This window comes from Bidens hawaiensis, unplaced genomic scaffold (assembly GCF_021521415.1).
Source record: "Bidens hawaiensis isolate Kalapana, Puna unplaced genomic scaffold, B.hawaiensis_p1.1 tig00022003_1, whole genome shotgun sequence".
In the NCBI taxonomy this organism is placed as follows: Eukaryota; Viridiplantae; Streptophyta; class Magnoliopsida; order Asterales; family Asteraceae; genus Bidens; species Bidens hawaiensis.
In genome coordinates, this window is record NW_027493410.1 from 151,724 (window position 1) to 173,533 (window position 21,810).

Here is a 21,810-nt window from a genome sequence, read left to right on the forward strand (position 1 = left end):
ATCATTTTCCAAAACCCGTATCCCTATCACCCGAACCCGACCCATCCTTTTCTAAAACCCTCCACTGAGATCTGCCCGAATCTCGCCGGAAAATCATTGGTGGTTCGAGATCTTCCCGAATCTCGCCGGAAACAACCACCACCACCGTTAACATGATCAGATATAACCACATCTGTTATGTTAAGTGGGATAATCATAACATCTTACCAGAAAATCGGGCTAATCATAACATCTTACCGGAAAATCGGGCTAATCATAACTCCGGCCGGAATTTATGGTGGCTGGAGTTAGGTTAAGTGGGCTAATATAACCAGATCTGTTAGGTTAACCCGGATCTCAGATTTGTTAGGTTAAGTGGGCTCGCCGGAAAATCGGGTTAGGTGACTGTAATAGGCGATGGTAGGGGTCGGGTGGAGACGGTAACAGGCGAACCAGTTTTCCACCGATTGTTACCGGGTTCCCTATCAGAACCCTAGGTGGCGGTTGTGGTGGTTGTCTGCTGAAGCGATGAGTGTTACCTACGGTGGTCTGAGTCATTGGCGATGGTGTTCTCCGATGGGGCAAGGTAACCTTGTATCTCTTCATCATTGTTGACCGTCGCCGTCGGGTTCTTCCGTGGAACCCTAGGTGGCGGCGATGTCGGCGTGGTAATGATGTGGTGGGTGGGAGCTGTTATCGCCTGTGATTCGAAGCTTTCTTTGTACGTTCTTCTCTTCAGTGTAACATTTTATTACTAATTTTGATTTTGTTGAATGGGTAGCATCAACAACTATGAAATTCGGGCTTTACAGTCGTTGACGGAGAGTATTCGAGATGGAAGGAATTGTGTGACCGGCGGCGGGAGATTGCTGTAGAGATGTTTGAATTAGACACATGACGGCAGTTGTTCAGGTGATGGTGGCGGCGGTAGGTGGTGGGTAGTGGTGGCAGTCGGCAACAGGTGGTGGTGGGGTTTTGGATGTTGAAAGAAGAAGGTGGGTGGTGATGGTGGATGCACATGAGAGGAGAGATAGGGGGGAAGAAGAAAAGAGGAAGAAGAAGTTGCAGGGTAGACGAAAAGACAAAAATGCCCTCACATGCGTCTCACGTGAGGGCATTTAACTGAGTTTTTCTAACCCAGTTAGCGTAAAGGACATAACGTGTAGGAAAAAAAAGTTTAAAGTGCACCGCCTGCAAGGAAACTTAGAAAAGGACACGAACCGTAATTCTTCTTATTTTAAAGGACAAAATTTGTAATTCTGTCATTCAAATATATTATCTTGAACATTAGTTACACATCTTCCTACACTAAACCTTTGAAAGTAGGATCACAAAGGGCAACTATATATCAACTCCAAATAAAAATGCAACTTTTATACAGAAAATTTCATCACACGGTAAATCCACATGTGACATGGAATATACATGTAAGGTTTATGGTTTAGATATTCATTTTAACTACAGTTTTCAAGTCCATGGTGGATTTGCATGATTACACGAAAACAAGATACGTGCGGAAGAAATACGACAACAACAAAACTTTGTATGCATTATGGTTTGTCTGAGCAAGAATCTTTTAACATATATTTGATCATTTGTGTCGTTTCATCGAATCACTAGCTTGCTTCGAATTCATTTACCTTTAATCACAAACAAAACAATAGAAACCAAGGTTTCAAACATTTAAATGGTCATGATCCTAAAAAATGTAATAAATGGTTAAGCAAGAAAGTGACCTCAAGTGTGTTTGTTAAGTTTTGATACTGGTGGTTAAGCCTGCGACTTGAGGCGGGTAACAACCATAAAGATAACCGATTCCTTCTGAATAGTATAATGATAATAATGATTATTCTAACGTCCGTCTCATGAATCTCAAAGCAGACCTTAATGTAGCCCTGGCTTTACCGTCTGGACGGCAACCCGATTTTACCATTACCTCATATACATGTGGAACCTGAAAATTTGCACCATTTCATTGTTTCAAATTGTGCCCTGTACACCGTTTGTGTGTGTGTTACATGTGTAAAGACAAGTAAAATTGAAGATTTCATACCTCACTTAATTTTTCCACACGAATTAAAGCTTTCATAAGAGTAGTGTATGTAACAACATCTGGTTTCATGCCCTGTATAAGTATGTATATAATAACAATATAATTAGCAATTTGCAAGGGTATTGGCTGCACAACTATTATTACTAGTTGTCAATTTTGACCTCTATACGTGTCGATTTGGGTCTGAAGAAACGTAGATCGACTCACAGGTAGACGATCAACTTTCCTCGGGTGTGATTATGCTATTTCACCGATGGTTCTCTGGGATCTGGATTCTTCCACCTACAAAATGAACAGCACCGTAAACTTACCCCTCAGAAAGGGACAGAGGGGTCCTCTTTGGGGTAACCCTCCGGTGTGAGAATAAGAGATTGTAGGGGAAGATAATAATCTGAGGGTAAGGAATTGGAATGTATTGCTTAATAATGTGTAATACTGTGTAATAGGGCATACCTCTCCTTGTGGAGTTGATGTGGTATTTATAGTGCTAGGGTTTCCAATGATTGGGCTCAGACCCAATTAGGGCCTTTTTGACCTCCTCCTATTGCTTTGCGCCACGTGTCCTTGGGACACCTGGTGCTTTTTCATTGATTATTCTCTGACCCAGGTATTTTACCTGACCCATGTGCAATCACGTGGTAGCACATGGGTTTTGCTGAGTTGTCCACCTTTCATTGGCAGCTGTCAACATCAGCATATTCTTATTCCTTAAAAAGATACCTTCTGGAAGGTTGTCTGACGTGCACAATCAAGGTTGTCCTTATCCTGATTTGGATAAGGACGAGGTTGATTATGTGCATGTGTGATATGCGCCTATCCTGAGGATGCGCGAGGTCTTCTCTTTATTCTCACGCGCAGATGTTTCATGCGCAGATGTGATATGCACAAGCATGTGATATGCGCCACGCGCGGATGCGCCACGCGCAGATGTGATATGCGTGAGCATGTGATATGCGTCACGCGCGGATGCGTCACGCGCAGATGTGATATGCGTGAGCATATATGGTGCGTGAGCATGTGATACGCGTGAGCATATGTGATGCGTGAGCATATGTGATGCATGAGCATATGTGATGCCTGAGCATGTGATGCATGAGCATATGTGATATGCGTGAGCATATGTGATATGCGCCATGCGCATAGGTTTTGGCTTTGTGCCTTCATAATGTCTTGATTTCAAGCCTCTTGTCTATATCTTGTGGGTTGACCCGCCTCGCTCGGTGTTGAGGCGGGTACATACCTCTTCAAGCCCCCCCATTCTAATGTGTGTCTTGTCTCGCGCGAGCGAGGTAAGATAGATATTAGACTTAATAGTTTGCTCTTTAATAGGGTTTGTCTTTTCTTCTTATTACTCATCGTTGCGCGAAATTCTATCCTTTTGGTTGAAAACGAATCGTCCCTGTACGTGGTTGGTTGTTGCTGACATGCGTCAGTGATGGAGACGTGTCAGACTTTTCGTGTGCTCGAGGTGCTACAGTTGCCTTTCATGTCCCCTCACATAGTGTCAGGAACACGTGTCGCGCTCGCGTTGGTCTATACCTGCGAGTGGTGGCGCGTGAACTCTGGCAGCCCCTGTATCGTTTCTTTTCGTGTCCCCTCACACAGTGTCAGGGACACGTGTCGCGCTCGCGTTGGCTTACACCTGCGAGTGGGGGCGCGTGAAGTCCGATCAGTACCAATTTTTCTCTCTCCTGGGCCTATAAAAGCAAGCCCTTAGAGTTTTTATCCTTCATCTTCCTTGTTTATTCAGAGCTTTCCTTTCTTTCTATTCCGATTAAGTGCCTATCTTTCAGATTTTCGTTCTTCAGAAGCAACTTGTGCCTGACTCTGTTGTATGTCTGATAGCCCAGACAACACAATCTCCCCCAGCAATCGCCGTGTGAAATCGTTAGTAATGTCTATGTTGAAGAAGACCGGCAAGGGGAAGAGGGCTGCTGAGGCCTCATCGGAGGAGGTAGGGAAGACCAAGGCAGTGAAGAAGTGGGATGAGATCCCCTGTAAACCGAGGCAGTCCGATTTTGACAGCCTTATCGCCTCTCAGGGTTTTCTCCCTGAGTATGGCTGCATGCTGCCGGCGGCCGGGCAAACGGCGGTTGACCCGCCCACCGGCTATATATCCCTTTATTGCCATTTTTTCACCCACTGCAACCTTCGTCTCCCGATTACAAGGTTTGTGGGTGCGCTGCTTAGGTTTTATGGGATTCATATATCCCAAGTCCATCCGTTTGGACTCGTGCGCATGACTCACTTTGAGTTCATGTGCAAATCTCAGCGCGAGGAGCCCACCCCTCGGCGCTTTCAGTTTTTTTATAAGCCCAAGATCCAAGATTCTTGGTTCTCATTTATTCCTCGCAGTCAGAAGGTCAAGTGCTGCACTGTTTCATTCAAGAGCCTTCATGACTGGTCTGAGAGATTTTTCTATATCAGGGCTGGTGTGATCCCCATCCGCATGACCATGCGCGCGATCTCTTCTGCGCCCGCGGATGTGGGTGTCTTCAAGAACCCAACTGGCGCCTGGGTTAAAAAGTTGACTGCCGAACCATCCCCCGCCAAGAACATTTGCGAGGAGGCGCTGGTGGGGGTTGGTATGAGCAGGAGGTGGGCCGACAGCGCGACTGAGGCCGTTTTCCAAGTTGACGGCTTGTGTAAGTTAACTCATTGCATTACTTCTGCGCGAATATAATTCGTTTTGCTGATATCATTTGACTTGTTTTGTGCAGTCAGCAAGGAGTATGTCCACGCCGCCTATGATGAGCATATGGAGGGTGGCTCCGTCGCGCTGGGCGCTGGGGAGGTTGGCTTCCCCGATCGCTTCGATGACATGTTCATCCCTGTTGATCTGGGATTTCGCTTTGACAGCGACGCGCCTGGTAAGCCTTTGTACTTATGCTTATGCCTTTATAATACCAGATTTGGCTAACCTTTCTGTTGCGTGTATTGAAGACGCGCTCGAGAACTACGAGTTGGAGCTCGCGGAAGAGGAGGAGGAGGAGGCTGAGGTGCCCCAACTAAAGCGTAAGGCTAAAGGGAAAACTGGCGCAGGGGCCAGTAAGAAACAGAAGAAAGATGCCCCTGTTGCTCAGGATCTTCCTACTCAGGCGAAGGGACTTGAGAAAACCCAGGAGTTTACCTCCAAGTTTTCCTTGTCTTCCCTGCCTCAAAATGTGGGCAGACCTCCTGTCCACACGAGGTATGGTGCCGCTACCTCCTCCCTTCGCGCGGCGGAAAAGGGAAACGGCGTTGCGCCTGCCGTTTCCTCTTCGACAGGTATACTTTATACTTTATGGTTTTATGAGCGTTATTCTGATAGGATTACTAATGAATCTTTTCTCTCAAATGCTTGTAGAGCCGGCGACGTTGGTGGATCAACCTCAGGCGCAACAAGGTGCCGAGGCTGCGCCGGAGGTCGCTTCGAAGTCCCCTGTTTTACCCTCAAAAAAGGGGAGAATGGACTTCATGGCGATGTTTAACTCGCGAACGGCGGTGCGCCAAGGTATGTATTGCGCTTTTATTTTCTGACTTTTTTCTTTTAGATCAAGTCATGAACCATTTCTTTTTGTTGATTTTTTCATAGGAGTCATAGCTGGCGTACAAGCTGCTGGCGGCACTGCTGGCGCCGGTGCCAGCGCCGTTGGTTCTGCTCCTGCTCCTGCAAGCGCTGAATCTCCCCTCATCGGGATTACTAAGGAGCAGGAGGCCGTTTTACGCGCCGATCTGGCGGCGTCAAGACCTCCCTCACCTCCTCCTGCGCGCAGCCCTCCTCGCGAGACTGATTTTGGTTCTTCCAGGTCGCAGGAGAAAAGGCCTGTTTCAGAGGAAGATGAGGAGGTTCAACTTGAAGACTCCGACGGCAGCCGCGCCAGCCCTGCAGCGCCACGAGATTTCGCGGCGCAGTCTTCTCGTGGGGCTGGCGCTGACTTTTCTGCTTGCTCCCCGCAGGTATAAGTTCGTTTTGCTCCGCTGCGCGGGCTTCCATATTAGTGTTTTGATGACTTAGATCATTACTTTGTGTTTGCAGGAAGCCGATCACATTTACCGCCCGAGATGGAATATTACTGAGGACAGCTCATTTCAGTCCATGGGTGTGTGTGAGGACTTCTGGGCTCATTCTGTGCCTCCAGCTGAAAGGAGGTTTCAGGAGGACCGCGCTCGCGTGGACTTGCTCAATGACCATCTGTTCGCTGGGTCGGCTTTCTTTGCTGCCTCCCAAGAGCTTCGCTATGATTACGTAAAGGTACGTGATGCTCTTGCGGAAGCCAAGCAAGAGGCTAAAGTATCTGCTTGGAATCTTTCTGATGCTCGAGAGAGAGCTGAGAGACTCCAAGCAGAGCTCAGCGAAAACCGAGAAAGTGCCAACGCTGCCTTTGTGAAGCGCGGGCATGATCTACAGGCTGCGCGGGAGAAGCTACAGGCGGCCGAGGCGGACGCGGCCAAGTACGTGCGGCGAGCGCGCGACTTGGAGCTGGACGCGGAGGCGCGTGACCGAGCTCTTGTACAGTCTATAACTGACAAATCATCATTGGAGAGTGAGGTTGCGCGCCTGAAGAAGGAGCTTGCGGCCGCTGCGGGCAGAGAAAGATGAAGCCTTGGCGACGGCAGCGTCTAGCCAGGAAGCACTTGATGCTGCGCGAGCGGAAAGGGAAGAGGCCTTGGCGGCAGCAGCGTCCGACAGAGAGGAGCTGAAACAGACTAAGGAAACTGTTGAGTTGTTAAACTCTCAGATTCCTGCTCTTGAGACGTCTGTTTCTTCCCTCGCGCAGGATCGCCAATGGCTAATCTCACAGGGTATGACTCGTTGCGCTTACGCGATGAAATACTCAGACGAGTTTCAGACCCTTGTGATGGATTGCAACGCTGCCTCGCGCTTGGTGGGTCGAGCTGAAGGGTTCAAGGATGGTTGTGAATATAGCGTGCTGAAGAAGAACCCATCCGACTACCCTTATCAGCTCGACGTTGTCTGCGCGGACATGGCCGAGATGGGGGAGAAGTATTTGAATACTCCCATTCCCATCCTTGCGCAGGTATTTTAACCTTAATGAGTTTACCTTGACTTATTTTCCTAGTCTTTTTGTACTCATATTTTTCCTTATGATTTGCAGATATCCGCGCTCGCAGACCAGCCCGATCTCGGCGCGCTAAAGAAATTACTTGACGAGTGCGAAGGGGCTGGTGGCGGCGATGATGGCGCGGGGAATGCTGCCCCTGCTAGCGGCTCTGGCGTGGCCAAAGGACCCGCTCCTGACACTATTGTGATAGAAGGCGACTCCATTCAGGACGAACATCTTGACTATGGTCAGTTTGGAGATGACGAGGAGCGGGCTGCGCCAGATGCTGAGGGCGGTGATGAGGACGATGAAGAGGCTGACGTCGACGTGGAGACTTGAGAAGCCCTTCATGTTTTTTTTTATTTGTAGTTTGTATCTCATCATCTTGTAAACTTGTAAATTTCAATGCTTTGGAATGAAATTTTGTTTTTCCCTTATTCGCATCTTGCGCATTCCCCATTCATCTCTTTATATTGCATGTTTGCTTGTTGAATATAAGATATGCTTGCACGTTGAAATAAGAACAAGGTTGTAAGGAAATTATTATACTTAATCCTTGTCATATTGTAAGTGATTTTGCCATATCCTGACTATGTTGACACGTGCTTTGGCGTTTCATTATTCCTCTTTTGCGCGACGTTATCGCGCATTTATTATAGGGAATTATGAGTTTTTTAGCCTTTACGTGTCAGTATGTGTTACTCTGATATCCATTACAATTTCATCCGCGACCTCGACCTGAGACCTTAACAACTATGTTTTGGCATGTGCTTTGCCTTAGTTGTGCTTAGGTATTTTTATGGTCAGGCTGCGCAGCATGTTGGATGGATGTTGTGAGTGATTTGAGCTAAGGCTCACATTATTGGGCTAAGGCCCTGAGCTAAGGCTCATATTATTGGGCTAAGGCCCTGACGTTTTAGAGTTAAGACTCGTTAACGCGTTTGAGCTTGAAGCTCGCGCATGTATGTTTTACTTCGTTTTATTTTTTGTTTTGATGTCAATACAATGTTGTCATATTGCTCAAAATTAATAAAGGGAAGTGTGAAACATGTATGCAAAAGGTAATAGAATCCACATTAAGAGAAGATAGCACGTATCATTATTCATAATGGCTTAAAGAGCCTTGATTACAAATTTGACAATTTTTACATGAAACATTTTCTAAGCTGTGCTGCGTTCCATGCGCGCGGGATCTTCTTTCCATTCAAATCTTTTAAAGCGTATGCGCCTTTTCCCAATTCTTCCGAGACTTGATAAGGTCCCTCCCAATTGGGGGACATCTTTCCCGGGGGAATCGCGCGGCTAGCTTTATTGTTTCGAAGGACAAAATCATTCTTCTTGAAGTGGCATTCTTTCACGCGCTGATTGTAATATTTTTCCAGTTTTTTCTTGTATTTGGCTTCACTGATGATAGCCGCCTCTCTGCGCCCTTCAAGTAAGTTGAGATCCAACCTCCTTTCGCGCTCGTTATCAATCTTGTTCATCATGAGCACTCTATGGGATGGGCATCCAATTTCTGCTGGAATCATAGCCTCCGTTCCATAGGTTAGGCTGAACGGGGATTCGCCATTGCTGGTTTTGCTTAATGTCCTGTGCGCCCACAGGACATTAGGTAGCTCTTCGACCCAAGAATGGGATTCTCCCTCCAACCTTTTCTTCAGCCCATTTAGCAAGCTTTGGTTCGCGCGCTCCACTTGGCCATTCCCCTGATGGTGGTATACTGAAGTGAAGATTTGGTTGATGCGCAATTCCTTGAGCCAGCTGGATATCTTTCTGTCAGTGAATTGTTTGCCATTATCGCTCACAATTTCCATGGGCAAGCCAAAACGGCATATGATGTGGCTCCAGATAAATTGCTTCATCGCCTCGGCTGTAATTTTTGCTAGTGGCTTGGCTTCAACCCATTTTGTGAAATAGTCTACTGCCACTACCAAAAATTTTACTCGCCCTTGCGCCTGCGGTAGGGGACCCACAATATCGATTGCCCATTTGTGGAAAGGCCATGCGGAGGTCACCGGAATCAAGTTGTTCTTTGGCCGCATGGTGTTTGGCGCATAGCTCTGACATGCTTTGCATTTTTGGATCTCTTTTAATGCGTCCAAGTACATGCTTGGCCAATAGTAACCTGCGCTCATTGCCTTGGCAACCACCATGCGCGGGCCAGCATGTATTCCACAGATTCCTTCGTGTATCTCTCTGATCACATAGCTTGCTTCCTCAGCATCTAGGCATTTCATGAGCGGTCCAAGATAAGAGCATCGATATAATGTACCATCAAGCAGTTCATAGTTCTGCGACTTGTGTCTTATCTTCCTCGCCTGTGCACGATCGTCCGGTACCTTTCCCTCATTCAAGAATTCCATTATTGGAGTTATCCATGATGAAGGGGTTGTATGAGTTACAAGGACAGACTTCGCTACCACCGACGGGTTGCTCATTACTTCTACCCTGACATCTTTGCCAAAGTGATCGAAGCTGGTTGATGCCATCTTACTCAGCGCGTCAGCAGACTTGTTTTCACTGCGCGGGATATGTATGATTATGAAGCAGTCAAATTGCTCGATGAGCTTTTTCGCCTGCTCTAGATACAGAGGCATGGTGTTCTCCTTGGCATCATAAAGGCCATTGACCTGTGCTGCTACCAAGTATGAATCAACATGGGCCTCTAGCTTTTTAACTCCGAATTTGTGCGCGATGCGCAGGCCAGCCAGCAGGGCTTCATACTCAGCTTCATTGTTGGTGCTCTTGAAGTCCAACCTGATGGCGTAAGTATATTCATGATTCTCTGGATCCACCAGCTTGAGGCCTGCGCCGGACCCTTCGTTGTTTGAAGCTCCGTCAGTGAACAAACTCCAAACATTTTCTTCATCATTGGCTCGCGGAGGGTCTACCTCGCGCTGAGCCTCTTCAATTTTTCCTTCGGGGATTTCTGCGATGAAATCAGCTAAAACTTGTCCCTTTATTGCTGGACGGGGCTTATAGGCGATCGTGTGTTCTCCTAATTCCAGCGCCCATTTTGTCAGCCTTCCTGAGAGCGCGGGACGCCGCAAGACTTGCTGGATGTTGTAACCAGTCAGAACTTCAATGGGATGACCATTGAAATATCTATGAAGCTTGCGCGACGCGTGTGTTAATGACAAAACTAACTTTTCCATGATGGAGTAGCGCGTCTCAGGATCTGTCAGCACCCGACTCACATAGTATATTGGCGTTTGGATTCCCTTGCGATCTACCAACAATACTGCGCCGATGGCGCGCTCTCCTGCTGATAGGTACAATGTCAAAGTTTCACCAGGAAGTGGAGCTGTGAGCGCGGGCAGATTTATCAAACATTCTTTTATCTCACTGAAAGCTTGCTCGGCCTCAGGAGTCCACTTGAATTGGCTTTTCTTTAGGCAATTTCTCAATGTGTTAACGAATGGGGTAGATTTCTTTAGGCAATTTCTTTAGGCATGTCAAGGATGGCCTCCACCTTCTCTGGGTTCACCTTGAAACCATCCTTGGTGACCATTACACCTAGAAATTTTCCCTCTTGTACGCCGAAAGTGCATTTGCTCGGATTGAGCTTCATGTTAACTTCCTTTAGGCGCCCAAGGGTTTCTTCGATGTCTTTGAGCATTTGTTTTTCCTCCCTGCTTTTGATCACCAAATCATCCACGTAGACTTCTAGGTTTCTTCCAATTTGCTCGCTGAAAACGGCATCCATAAGTCTTTGGTAGGTGGCTCCCGCATTCTTCAAACCAAAGGGCATTTTTGTGTAACAAAAAACACCCTTGTCGGTTCTGAAGGCGGTCTTGTCCTCGTCTTGTGGTGCCATTTGAATCTGGTGATAGCCCTTGTAGGCATCCAGGAAACATTTGAGCTTGAATGGCGCCACGGAGTCCACCTTTGCGTCGATGTTTGGGAGGGGGTAACAATCTTTTGGGCATGCTTTGTTGAGGTCCTTGAAGTCAATGCACATCCTCCACGACCCGTTACTTTTCTTTACCATCACAGGATTGGCTACCCATGTCTGGTATCGTATCGGGCGGATGATGTTTGCGCGCAATAGAACCTCAACCTGCTCATTCATGGCCCTCGCCTTATCATCCCCCATGACTCTCTTCTTTTGAGCAATTGGCTCTACAGACTTGAACGTGTTGAGAGAATGTTGCGCCAGGTCTCGCGGAACCCCAGTCATATCAGAGTGTTGCCACGCGAAGACCGACATATATGCTGTGAGCAATCTTTTCATTCTCAACCTCGTGTCGTCTGATATCGTAGCGCCAATTGTGATTGTTTGCTCCGGGAATTTTGGGTTGAGAATCCATTCCTCTGGCGCGTTGTCTGCCATTGGAAGTTTCATTCTCCCTTCCCGTGGTGTACTTGTCACTGCACACAAATGATCTCGGTATACAAAAGTTACACCTGTTGGTGTTGGGAACCCCAACGCGTCGTGCGCTGGCGACGGTATGGCGTTGAATTGGGCAATCGTTCCCCTACCCAAGATCATATTGTGGCATGAAGTGGTGGGCAAGACCAAGAAGTTGACAACTTCGGCTCGCTTGTGTTTCTCATCCCCCATAGTTAGTTCAAATTGTATTTGACCTAGGGGATGAATGATTTCATTTGAAACACCAGAGATTGGTGCATTCACAATTTCAAGCCTTGCTTGGTCTGCTGGATCCAACTTCCTGAAACATTGCTCATACATGATGTCTGATTCGCTGCCAGTGTCCACCAGGACTTTTGACACTTCATAATGAGCAATGTGTGTAGTGATGACAAGAGGACTGCTGATAGAAGGGCCTCCCCTGATTCTTGGGAAGATTACTTGTTGCTCGCGCCAATCTCCTTGGATTTGCGCGCTTCTTTTTCTTGATCTTTGCTCTTGCCTTCCTCCCTCGGCTACACAGATTCTTTTGAACCTTTTGCTGGCTGAGGCTCCTTCTGGTTGTTCATTTTCTGGTCTTGAGTTTTTCACCAGGTGAGCCAGCTTGCCTGATTTCACATCTTTTTCAATTGCATCCTTCAAGTGGTGGCATGCATCAGTGTTGTGTCCTGTGGACTTGTGAAACTCACAGTACTTGCCACTGTTTGATGGTCCCTTATAGTGTAGTGGCTTGGGGCTTTTGAACTGGACATTCTCAGTGCTTAACACTTGTGAAGGCGTTTTAGTGAGGGGAGTCCATATTCTTGGCAGAGGTCTGTTAGGATCTCTGCTGCCTTCCCTCTTATCACCTTCTCCGCGATTACGAATGTCTTTTTGGGGCTGGGGTGAGCTTGGTTGCGCCTGCTTTTCTGCGGGAGAAAAACTGGTTTGTTGCAACCTGGACCATACAGAGTTCTGTTTGCCCCTTCTTTCGTTGTTGCGCGGTGCCTCTGCTTGATGCCCTCTTTCTCTTGCTCTATCTTGGGCAATTTGTTTTTCATTTCTCGCGAAGACTCGCGATGCTTCCATTAGCTTGGCCCAAGTGGTTGGCATGCCATCTCTGCTCACGAGAGCTCTGCGGAGTTGATCACTGCGCGCGCCTTGTATAAAGGCCACGCGCAAAAGTTGCTCAGTGATACCTCCGATTGCCAGAGACTCCTGATTGAAACGAGTTATGTAGTCTTCAATCGTTTCATCATTCCTACGCACGCAGTGCATGATGTCATCAGGGTCGCGCGTGTGTCTGCGCTGCTGTACGAAGTGAGCTTGGAACTTTTCCAATAGTTCCTCGAACCCATCGATTTGCCCAATCGGCAAGCTTTCGAACCAGACACGCGCCGCGCCCGTGAGGCAGCGAGCAAACATGTGACACCATGTTGGCATCGTCCAGCTTTCTAGGTTTCCAGTGTTGTAAAAACCTTGTAAGAAATCGTCTGGATCTGTTGTGCCGTCATATTTGCCCAAACCACTTGGCATCTTGGTTTTGTGCTGAATGGGAGCCTTCGCGATGCGCTCAGTGAATTTTGAATGTTTCACCAAGATGGCTGGCCTGTACGGTGTGGTTACGTCCACTTGCCCTTTCACTGGTGGGCTGTACGGTGTGTACAGATCCATGTCGGCTTTGGCTCCAGGCGTCACGTTCATGTGCGCGCGGAGCTGTGAGCCTCCTGCATGAGTATCTCGCGTCTTCCTCATGCTGTGCACTTCTTCATCACTAAACTCAGCGTGTTCAGTGTGAACAGAGTGACCCTCTTCCGGCGCGCGCGCCCTTTTTGTTCCATGAACGGTTTGCTTGTCAAACGCTAGCCTTTGTGTTAAGTCGGCTAACTTTTTGTGTTTGACCATGTCACTGTACTTGTCCATTAGACGTCGTTGCTCGTTTATGAGCCATTCTTTAGGGTCATTGGTTTCATCTTCTGGACCCATTGGTCCTTTTTGTTTCGCGCCGGTAAGATTTTGGAACGTGAGATCGTCTGGAGGAGTTTCAGTCTGGCTATGAGGAGTTGTGATGAAGGGATGGTTACTGGTGGTGCGCGTAGAATCACGCGGCACCCTCAGAAACTGCTGTCCCCCATTAACATCCTCACGCTCAATATCCTCCAGAACTTGATCGACGTTACGAACACCAGAAACCATGGTGAAATTTTTTTTTTTTAGAGAACTGATGAGATTTTGTTGCCGTTGTAATAGGTGATGGCGCCAATGAAGAAACGTAGATCGACTCACAGGTAGACGATCAACTTTCCTCGGGTGTGATTATGCTATTTCACCGATGGTTCTCTGGGATCTGGATTCTTCCACCTACAAAATGAACAGCACCGTAAACTTACCCCTCAGAAAGGGACAGAGGGGTCCTCTTTGGGGTAACCCTCCGGTGTGAGAATAAGAGATTGTAGGGGAAGATAATAATCTAAGGGTAAGGAATTGGAATGTATTGCTTAATAATGTGTAATACTGTGTAATAGGGCATACCTCTCCTTGTGGAGTTGATGTGGTATTTATAGTGCTAGGGTTTCCAATGATTGGGCTCAGACCCAATTAGGGCCTTTTTGACCTCCTCCTATTGCTTTGCGCCATGTGTCCTTGGGACACCTGGTGCTTTTTCATTGATTATTCTCTGACCCAGGTATTTTACCTGACCCATGTGCAATCACGTGGTAGCACATGGGTTTTGCTGAGTTGTCCACCTTTCATTGGCAGCTGTCAACATCAGCATATTCTTATTCCTTAAAAAGATACCTTCTGGAAGGTTGTCTGACGTGCACAATCAAGGTTGTCCTTATCCTGATTTGGATAAGGACGAGGTTGATTATGTGCATGTATGATATGCGCCTATCCTGAGGATGCGCGAGGTCTTCTCTTTATTCTCACGCGCAGATGTTTCATGCGCAGATGTGATATGCACAAGCATGTGATATGCGCCACGCGCGGATGCGCCACGCGCAGATGTGATATGCGTGAGCATGTGATATGCGTCACGCGCGGATGCGTCACGCGCAGATGTGATATGCGTGAGCATATATGGTGCGTGAGCATGTGATACGCGTGAGCATATGTGATGCGTGAGCATATGTGATGCATGAGCATATGTGATGCCTGAGCATGTGATGCATGAGCATATGTGATATGCGTGAGCATATGTGATATGCGCCATGCGCATAGGTTTTGGCTTTGTGCCTTCATAATGTCTTGATTTCAAGCCTCTTGTCTATATCTTGTGGGTTGACCCGCCTCGCTCGGTGTTGATGCGGGTACATGCCTCTTCAGGGTCATTATTTATCTATAAATCATTTTAGCGTAAATTTTAGAAAAAAGCCCTATAGACTTTGCTTGAATTTGCACACAATAACTTTCAAAAGATTAAATCCTTACATTATAAAAACTATTGTAACAAATGATATAAAGTTTTCAACAAATAGATCCTTGTTTGCATGAATAATTCCATATAATTTACATAAAGGACCTTGTCGTTGAGTTTTTATAAGTTTAGATAATCATGTAAAAATAACGCGTAAAACTAAGGTGCAAAACTGCCGATTCAGCAGAAGCCCATAGGGTATTTTCGTCATTTGTCCATCGTTTTACATAAAAAATTTAGATTATTATTTATATCTACAATCATAGTTGAAAAAAATAAAGAATACTTACATTCTCCTTCATATATTGTAAAACCGCAAAGGCTTCAACGTCTCTTCTATCCTCACTAAACGCATTCATTAACGCATTGAGAGCTAACTGACTTGGTTTCAGACCATCATTGCTCATCATCTTAAATGTATTAGCTGCTTGATTTGATAAACCCTGTTCAATAATTAAAAACACAAAATGATTAATCAAAGAAACTTAAAACATTGACTAAACAGTCAAACTTATACGCTTAACTTACCCTTTGTGCATAGGCATTAATCAAGGCATTATACATGGTCGTTGACGGCTTCAAACCAGCCGATTTCATCACTTCCAAACACTCGATCGCCTCATTATACCGTCCCGATTTCCCATAAACGTCAATTAACGTAGTATAAGTAACAACATTAGGCAACAAACCTTCACTCTGCATCTTCCCCAATAAGTTTTTCACTTCATCCCACTTTTGCTGAATCCCGAATGAATTGATCATAATATTATAAGTAGTCGTACAAGGCACGCATCCTCTTTGATGCATTTCATCAAACAGCTTCTGTGCATTCTTATGATCCCCTGATTTACAATAACAATCTATAAGCGTGTTCCACGTAACCGTATCCGGTTCAATTCCTTCATTTTTCATCCTCTCGAACGTCAACATCACATGATCAAGCACATTATACTTCCCAAACGCATCGATCATCACATTATAAAACTGCCTATCCGGTTTCACCCCACATTTTTGCATCTCCTTCAACACTTTAAACGACTTTTGCCACTCGCCTCGGTCACGATAACATGCCATAATCCTACTAAAAACAAACGAATTTGGCTTCACGCCGCTCGCTTCCATCTCCTTCAACACAATCCTCGCACTCTCCCACCTCCCCGCATTACCATACGCGTCTATCAAAAGACTATACGTATGCTCATCCGGCAACACACCATTCTTTTCCATCTCCATCACCACCAACTCCGCATCCTTCAAACTACCACCCGTAACATAACCTCTCAACACCGCATTATAAGCTCGTGTCCTCGGCACAACCCCCCCTCCCTTAATCTCTTCAAAAATCGCCTCGGCCTCCTCCGCCCTCCCCGAACACCCCAATCTCAAAATCAACGAAACAACCGTCGACGTCTTGGGATTCATCCCTCTCCCCTGAATCACCCCCAAAAAATACATCGCCCGATCCACATCCCCCGCTTTCGCAAACCCTAACACAATATTATTCAACAACTGACCATCCAACTCAACCGCATCCGATACCATATCAACATACAACTTCTCCAACAAGCCTGCATCACTCTTGAAGAGGTATGTACCCGCCTCAACACCGAGCGAGGCGGGTCAACCCACAAGATATAGACAAGAGGCTTGAAATCAAGACATTATAAAGGCACAAAGCCAAAACCTATGAGCATGGCGCATATCACATATGCTCACGCATATCACATATGCTCATGCATCACATGCTCAGGCATCACATATGCTCACGCATCACATATGCTCACGCATCACATATGCTCACGCGTATCACATGCTCACGCACCATATATGCTCACGCATATCACATCTGCGCGTGACGCATATCACATGCTCACGCATATCACATCTGCGCGTGGCGCATCCGCGCGTGGCGCATATCACATGCTTGTGCATATCACATCTGCGCATGAAACATCTGCGCGTGAGAATAAAGAGAAGACCTCGCGCATCCTCAGGATAGGCGCATATCACACATGCACATAATCAACCTCGTCCTTATCCAAATCAGGATAAGGACAACCTTGATTGTGCACGTCAGACAACCTTCCAGAAGGTATCTTTTTAAGGAATAAGAATATGCTGATGTTGACAGCTGCCAATGAAAGGTGGACAACTCAGCAAAACCCATGTGCTACCACGTGATTGCACATGGGTCAGGTAAAATACCTGGGTCAGAGAATAATCAATGAAAAAGCACCAGGTGTCCCAAGGACACGTGGCGCAAAGCAATATGAGGAGGTCAAAAAGGCCCTAATTGGGTCTGAGCCCAATCATTGGAAACCCTAGTACTATAAATACCACATCAACTCCACAAGGAGAGGTATGCCCTATTACACAGTATTACACATTATTAAGCAATACATTCCAATTCCTTACCCTCAGATTATTATCTTCCCCTACAATCTCTTATTCTCACACCGGAGGGTTACCCCAAAGATGACCCCTCTGTCACTTTCTGAGGGGTAAGTTTACGGTGCTGTTCATTTTGTAGGTGGAAGAATCCAGATCCCAGAGAACCATCGGTGAAATAGCATAATCACACCCGAGGAAAGTTGATCGTCTACCTGTGAGTCGATCTACGTTTCTTCAACTCTTATTACTCCGAACCAACGACTGAATAATCAAACTGTAATTAACAAAATCAGACTGGAAACCTTCCTGCCGCATTCTATCCATTAAATTAATAGCTTTCTCCAGCTCATCGTTACGCGCACACGCTCCGATCAAGGCGTTGTAAGTTAATGGGGTTAGGGTTTGAGTTTGGGACAATAAGAAGGCTTCGTATAGGTTCTGTGAGCGGCCGAGCGCGTGGATTAGTATCGAGTAGAGTAGCTCGTATTTGAAGCACAAGTTGTGCTTCTGCAGCCACGTCACCAATCCGTAACTGATTTTGAAAGAGTTTGTTTGAGAATTCGTTAGGGATTTTAAAAGAGCGTGCCAGAGTGGGGCCGGGACAGCACGGTATGACTCGGCGAGTCGTAGCTCGGTTGAGTCAAGTGACGTAGGTGAGTTTGAATTGGAGTTATTATTATTATTATTATTATAGGTGGAGAGGAAGTGGAGGAGTGGAGTGAAGTCGTATTGGCGGTGTGGGAAGAGTGAAACGACGTCAGATTGGGTGATGGTGTTGGTTTCGGATAAAAAGGGTGAAGGGGAGGAACGGAGGGGTGTGTGGAGTGAGGAGAAGGTGGTGGTGGAGAGAGGTGGTTGGAGGTGACGGTGACGGAGGTTGGTGGTGGTGGTGGTGGTGGATAAGGGTGGAGGGAGGAGGAGCGTGTTCATTGTGGTGTGGGTTTTTTATTTTGAAATGTGTTTGGTGGTCGGAGAAAACAGATAGATTTTGATGTTTTGGGGGTTTTATAAGTTTAGTACATGAATTATGAAGTAGTTACATGTTGGCACCAAATCTACTAAGATATTTTCTCTTTTAGATTTTATTTTTTTTTATTCTTTTTATAATAGCTAAACCTCTTTCTAAATCTATACATTTTGTGCACTACGAGACTCGAAACGTCGATCACATGATGAGGGACATACTTGCATCATATTTGGATACCACCAGGATAGAAGCCCTTTGAGGGTATGATACTTTCTAGGTTGTGGTAAACGTATCCTTTCATTTTTACATGTGTCTACCCCTTTAAGTTATTAAATCGTTAATTTTTATTCTTTTCTTATATTTTTATATTAGAAAGACAAAAAAAAGTGTCGTGGATTTTATTTTTTTTGAGGGATTGCAATGATGAGAATTTCAAGGGTGGGATGCAACAAACAAATGGACAAATAAGAACTTGAATGACGAATAATGAAAAACAAGAATTAAAAATCAGACAACAAACGACCAAGAAAGAACTTGAAATAAGAGTCAATTAACAATAATAATAACGAACATATGTCAAATCAAACCTTGAATAAACAAAAGACACCTCGTGCATGATAGAATCGAAACTCATCAGTCTTTGATGGCAAGAATTGAAGGTAGATTGTAGAGAACGACAAATTGTAAGTTAAATCAATGGAAATTGGATCGCTGCCTCGTTGAGCAAGGATTTTGGAGATGGTGTTTCACTAGATTTATCATTGATGATATAACTATGATTTGTCTACATATCACTTTCACTAAAATAGTGGATCGGCTAATTTTTTTTAATTATTATCATAAATATATGTTTTTACGAGGGTTAAAGGTTTTAACTTAAAACAAATCCATCATCGACAAATCCTATTGCTCTCTCTTAAGTGTATTAACCTATCACATAGAGTATGCACACAGCCCCGAAAAACATAACAGAAACAAGGCTAGAACTCATTTAGATCACTTTTCTCTCGTAGTTAACTGTAACACCTCTCCTTAGTTGTGCACGGCTAACTGTGTAACAATTATAAGCATTAATTAACTACTCTTAACCAGAACGTATTCTAAGTTAGTGAAGCCCCTAACGAACGGCGATCTGGGGGGGCAGCACTCCTTGCAGCGGGATTCTAGGGGCGGCAGCCCCTAGTAGGCTCTAAGGGGCAAGGCCCCTGGCTTCATTAAAAATTCATCAGAAAATTAATCGAGCCGAGTTTATTTAATTCGAGTCTCATTCAATCGAGTCGAGTTTATTTTAATCGAGTCAAGTCTGATCGAGTCGAGTTTATTCGATACGAGTCTCATTCAATCGAGTCAAGTTTATTTTAACCGAGTCGGGTCTGATCGAGTCGAGTTGAGTTTATTCGAGTTAAGTCAAGTCTAGTAGATTCGATTTGATTCTCCAAAAATATGAGTCATACCGATTTTTAATGCCCTTTTTGTTATCATCGTTTTTTCTTTATCCCACCAAGGCCCTTTTTACCACTACAATGAGTCCTGGGCCGTAACCACTCTATATTCTTGCTCTTACATGATCCGAACAGTACTCGTTCGTCATGAATCGCACCCATTCACTCGTCTATTATAAAGTTTATATTTTTCTTACACCTTATGGTCCGATTCACTATTCTACTCAGTTTCATGGCAAACCCACCTCAAACACTCAGCCTTTAAATCAATAACGAACCTTTTTCCTTGCTCGGTCCGAGTTTGACTTGAGCTAAGATCTTGGTAAGCTTCTTAGTCGTTTGATCATGATGGAATTACGGAAGCAACTTGGTTTCTCTTGGATCTTAGATCTGTTTGAGAGAATGAGTGTTTGTGTGTGTGGAGACAAGGTGGTGGAATGAGGGTTCAGAGTTTTAAGGAGGTTTAATGGTGTTTAAATACTCCTAAGGCATAAGTCCATAGACCTAAGGTCATCACCATCCCTTATTCCATCTTTTATTTTTCCAAGCCCACACTCTGTTATTATTATTATTATTATTCAACAAATTAAGTAATAACACATTATTTAGATAGACGACGGTTTTTTATTTATTATAAAAGTAGGATGATTATTATTGTTCAACATACTTAAGTTATAACACACTATTTAGATAACCGATGTTCTTTTATTCGTTATAAAAAGAGGATGTTACAGTTTATCAATAGTTAAACCTTCGCATTTATCAAGATTTCTATTTTATTTCAGAACCCATGATTTTGACAAAAAAAAATAATAAACAGATATAGATTTTTTGGATTTTTTTATTATTGGGACTAACAGGGACTCATGAGATGATTAAGATAGTAAGTCTCTCATTTTATTTTTCTATGACATGTAGGGTTTTCATTTCTTTATTTTGGGCTTTCATTTCTTTATTTTGAGAGTGTCGATTTTGTTTTCCCTATGCGGGGCTAGCAGCCACCGCTAGGCTTTGTTTTCATTTAACGGGGCTATCACCGACTGATGGGACGACTAAGAACCTGATTCTTTCAACCGATCCTCAATATTTCGATCAATAGTTAAACCTTCGCATTTACTAAAATTTTTACTTTATTTGATACTATGTGTATGAGAACCCATGATTCTGAGAAAAAAATAATATAAAAACATAGATTATTTGGATTTTTTTTTTATTTTTGGTCCTAGGAGGGGCTCATGGTATAACTAAGATGATTAATCTTTCATTTTATTTTTTTTTGACACGTAGGATCTTCATTTCTTCATTTTGGGCTTCCATTTCTTCATTTTAAAAGTTTCGATTTTGTTTTCCCTAAGCGGGGCTAGCCGTCACCGTTAGGCTTTTGTTTTCACTTAGCGTGGCTATCACCGACTCAAAGGACGACTAAGAAGCTGATTCTCTCAACCAATCCTCAATATTTTGATCAATAGTTAAAACCTTCGTATTTACCAAAATTTCTACTTTATTTGATACAATGTGTATAAGACCCATGATTGTGAGAAAAATAATAATCAATAAAAATAATAATCAATAAATAACAATGTTTTGGATTTTTCTTTTCGGGTCTTATAGGGACTTATGGGATGATTAAGATGCTGAGTCTCTCATTTTATTTATCTTTGACACATAGGGTTTTTATTTCTTAATTTTGGTCTTTCATTTCTTTATTTTAAGAATGTCCATTTTATTTTCTCTATATAGGGCTAGTAGCCACTGGTAGGCATAAATAAATATAGATTATTTGGATTTTTTTTATTTTTAGGCCTTGTAGAGACTCACGGGTTAATTAAGATATTGAGTTTCTCATTTTATTTTTCTTTCAACACGTTGGGTTTTTATTTTTTTTATTTTGTGCTTTCATTTTTTTCATTTTAAAAGTGTGGATTTTGTTTTCCAAATACCTGCTAGCAGCCACCTAAAGGCTTTTGTATTCACTTAGGGGGTGTTTGGTAGAGAGATTTGAGGGTGGAGAATTAGGTTTCTCTTGTTTGGGAGAGTTAGGCGGAGAATTGGGCGGAGAATTGGTTTTCTCTGAGAATTGGGTGTAGGCAAAAAGTAGAGAAATCCAATTCTCTCCATTTGGAAGAGAAATGGAATTCTCTCTGCTTCTAAATCGCGTCTCTGC

The 21,810-nt window shown here is 44.6% G+C and overlaps 1 pseudogene across 1 annotated transcript; it reads right to left on the reverse strand.

The window, feature by feature from the left end:
- Positions 1–1,805: 1,805 nt before the first annotated feature.
- LOC143564423 (uncharacterized) lies at positions 1,806–18,167 on the reverse strand (annotated as a pseudogene). Its single transcript, XR_013140867.1, has 5 exons — positions 17,466–18,167; positions 15,375–16,424; positions 15,137–15,289; positions 2,033–2,104; positions 1,806–1,933 (listed from the first exon to the last, which is right to left on the reverse strand). The product of XR_013140867.1 is annotated as an uncharacterized LOC143564423 (transcript).
- Positions 18,168–21,810: the final 3,643 nt, after the last annotated feature.